Source organism: Natator depressus, chromosome 17, assembly GCF_965152275.1.
Source record: "Natator depressus isolate rNatDep1 chromosome 17, rNatDep2.hap1, whole genome shotgun sequence".
Taxonomy (NCBI): Eukaryota; Metazoa; Chordata; order Testudines; family Cheloniidae; genus Natator; species Natator depressus.
Genome location: NC_134250.1, coordinates 3,792,546 through 3,796,955, shown reverse-complemented (window position 1 = coordinate 3,796,955; position 4,410 = coordinate 3,792,546).

The following is a 4,410-nucleotide window of genomic DNA, read 5'->3' as shown; positions in this document are numbered from 1 at the left end:
CTGCCCATCAACATTCAGAACACTGATTTCATAAGAAGTAATAACTATTTGTCATTGTAATATTCTAGGTTACCACTTACAATCACTAAGGATAATTTCAAATGAAGAAGTTAATTTTAGCATCTTTTAAGATATACTTTTATTGTAAATAGAAATAGAAAGTTCAATGATGTGACAGAGTAGTTTCTCCAGGAAAATGGTGAAAGTGCCCTCGGTACTCAAGAAGAATGTACTGAAGGGAAAATTGACTGGCAGGAGATGGACAAGATCAGCTACAAATAACAATTATTTTTCATCTCAGAGTTCCATGGTTCTGGGGAACCTAAAGAAGATCTCTTCTCCCCAACTTTTGGCCTCAACTCTCCCTGACTAGATAGGAGTTCAGGCGGATTTTACATTTGTGGGAGTGCATTCCTTCAGTGTTGTGATTCCTCTAACATGGGAATAACAAAATAAGAAAATGAGATCGTAGAGAGTGCATGAAAACCAAAGATGGCTGGAGTGATAAACAAGGCGTACATGTGGCATACATGAATAGATGGGTGAAGAATCAATGAGGTAAATATTCATTTATGTGTGGAAGCATGTATAGGGAATAGACAAGTTGCAAATGCTAACACCTGTAAATAAACTCTTTTTGCTGTTTCTTTTGTCTTTAGATGGAGTGTAAAAGAAGTCAGAAATGCTCAGTAGTCTCCCTGCCCCAGCAAGCCTGGGTTTAACACTCAAACAGAAATAAAATATTACTGTATATTCTGTTTTTGTTATATATATATTTACAGGAAAAATGTGTAGTCTAACAAATGCAACTTCAAAAACTCAACGTTTGGATAAGTATCATAAATACAAATCATACCTGCATAGAAATCATTCATAAAGAGAAATAGCAGCATTATTCACTCAATATTTCTGTTATATAAACATACTATCCCCTATGGTACTAAAGGTGCATAGGAATAGAACTTAAGAGCTCAGAGAACTTAGATGAGGGAAAGAATAGGCCATTGTCCATCACCTTGCAAATATAGTACATACAGTAGTCCTCAGATACATGATTTATCAGTTATTAAACTGATACATTTGATCTTAACCCAGCCAAGAACAAATGATTACTGTCTTGTCTAGTTCATAAGTTATTTTGTTATGTATCTATTCTGGAGTGCCATAACAATACAGAATACTTTATGAATGCATAAAATACATGATCTCTATCCCGAAGAGGAGACAAATATGATACATGGAATAAATAAATCAAACATAAGTTAGTGAAAGGACAGATATGGAGATTAGCATTAGAAAGCTTCATAAAAGAAATGGGTTTTAAGGAGGAACTTAAAGTAAAAAGAAGAGAGCTGCTAGTAGACAAAGAAGAGGGAGAGTGTTCCAAGCATAGAGACCAGCATGAAAGCTGATGTTAAATTGACAGTGGAAGAAGCACACAAAGAGAGCAGTTATGGGAGCAAGGCTAAGAGTAGGAGGAAATAAGAGTATAGCCAAAGCTCTGTACAGCTGGTACAGAGGTTTTTTTCATCATATTATGTTGTTTTATCAAGGCCAAAATGGTTCACAGAGATGTATTGGTTCCGATTAAGTTTTAGATGGGAAGGTTTCCAAGACTGTCAGATCACTTCAAGAGGGAGAGAGAAACAAAAGAAACAAAATCAAAAAGCTTAGGTTTTCAATCCAAAAGCAGATTGTTTCAACACAATTCTGTTTCACAAAAATGTTTGAAAGGTTTTGTTTTTGTTCCAGTGAGGAATGAAACAGAGGGGGAACAGAGGGAGAATGATGTCGTCAGAATGTCCATTTACCAGTGGACTTCTGTATAGATTGGAGTGATGAGAGGCAAGATGCAAAGAGGTAGTTACAGTTGGTGTGGTGAAAGATGACCAAGGCATGGACCTACAGAGGAAAGGACAAATTTTAACAGTGGTTAACCGTGTAGACAAGCCCTTAAAAGTGTCAGGTTTTAGCAAGAGCCAAAATACTAGGGGGTGGAGCAGATGACAGTGGGGACTCAAAGATAACATTGAGTTTGTATATCTGGGTGATGGGGAGAATAATAAAGTTGTCAGTGGTGCTAAAGAAAGGAGACAGAAGAAAGAATCTGGGAGGAAAGGTGAGACAAAGTTTCTAGATATCTCAGCTGAGGATTTTCAAAACTATTTAGGGGCTTTGGATGGTCAATCTCATCCATAGGGCCACATTTTTAAATGAGGGATCTAATTTTGCACCAGTAATTGAATGTAGGCAAGGCACAAATGGTAGAATGGAAATAGCTAACTACTGTGCCTGAGAAGTAGATAGTTAAAGATTTAAAGTTTATCATTAGTGCCCATATTTGATTGCATCAATTGAAAATAAGCATGAAAATTAGAGGCCAGATCGGGGCCTTTGAAAATATGTCCCATAGAACTCAATTCTCTTCTTAGATACACCCATGCAACTTTCACTGAAGACAGTAGAAGTTTAATGTGTGCATCATTAATTTTGGGATGCCCAGGTGTCCTTAATTTCTCCTTCTCTGTGTTATTGGTCTAATGATTGTGATAATCTCTTTACCATTCAATACCCTTTCTTTCACTATTATTTTCTGTAATTTATACCATACTCTCTCCAGTACCTTACATAATTTTGATCTGTAAAATGATTGGAGATACAGTTTGTATGATGCACGCTATACAAACTAAAGCTGGGTTGCTTTATTGTCATAAACTGACAGGAGATGTGCTCCAGATTCTCTGTGAATTTCTGTTTTTACTCTGACCATCTATTCTATCATTATTTATCAGCCACTTCTTTCATGACTTATTTGCAGAATTGAATGTGACAATAAAAATATTCAGCTGGTTCTTAGCATTAAGAAATAATTTGAAGTGGACAGTGAGTATACTTAGAGCACAGTAGATATCTCTTGTACTTTAGGTATGAGGTAAGGGCATAATTTACTATACCGAGACGTGATTATGCCATCCTTACAGTGAGTAGTACCTTATCCTGCAAGCAGTCACGTTGAGTAACCTTATGTATATATCAATCACAGTGTAACGACAATCCTCTTGGTTAAGAAATATAGAAAACACAAATAAAAAACAAACACAGTCAAGTGGGGCAGAGTGGAATGGTAGACTCCTCTTCTTCTTCCTTAGATTATCAGAAAAAAAAAAAACCACTACTGGCAATGGTTTATATTCATTCTTGTTATGATTTTTTAAAAAGTCTTTTCTGCCCTAGAGCGGTTCTTTTTGTTCTTCAGTTATTGTTATTATTTGTATTACCATAGTACCCAAAAAACCCAAGTCAGGGGTCAGGGCTCCATTGTGCTAGGTGTTGCACAACAATATTCACACTCCCTTTAATAAGTTGGAACTCTCTAATATGTGACTGACTGGCATAAACTGTAAACGTACAAAACAACCCTCACTGGGGAAAGAATCTGGTCCTGTTTTTCCTCTTTCCTTAACATTTTCACACTGTTTTTGGAGTGGGTATTTTGAGGTTTTGTGGTTGGGCCCTGACACACTGAACTAGAACCCAATTTTTCCCTATTGGAAAATGAGTTTTCCCAAGAAAATCTGTTTTTACAAAAATGGCAGAATCCTCGGGGAAAAATAATTTCTTCCTTAAGGAACACAGGATTTATCAGAGGGTTTTTTTTTTAAACAGATCTTAGCATTATAGATGCACTAAGGATCTGATCTAACTACCATTCTGCTTCTGGAAGTGAACGTAACATTTGAGTCCTTCAGAAAAAGATATTTTTAAAGTTTAGTTTGGTCCAGGGGACATTTTTGGTGTTTTTTCCCCCAAAACAATTGTGAAAAGCTGTGTTCACTAGATTACAAATTACAAAATGTCACCATGGATCAGATAAGTATACATAAAAGCACTTTATCTGTTTTCGCCTCTATACACTTAGGAGTTAAGATTTGTCATGTCACACAGCCCTGGGTTAATAAATCACACAAAAAAATTACTCCATTTAAAAATCAGGAACCCTTTTACCCTTTGCCTTTTAAAGAATGGAAGAGTCACATAAAGCCCTCATTCTCCATATGAGCATCATACTGCAATCTGTATCCAGATGAGCTCTAAGATGACTTACCCTGGTTAGGAAGCTCCCATTCATGTATAGAAAAGGTGGCTTATAGTTGTAAGAAATAACTCCAAAGTGGTTGCCACCAATGCTGCTATTATATCCAAAAAGATGAAACAGCACAACAAACAAAAAATGTCTCTTGAATCTTAAAACCATCCTAAAAATGTGAGGCACCCTTCTTGGTCATCTGGTTTGTTTGGGTGCAGTTTCCGTGTATAAGTATAGTATTTAAACTGCAACACCACAGGGTTACGCCTGAAATTTGGCAGGAGACAGACAAACTTGCTAGACAACAATTTCTTTGCTGTACA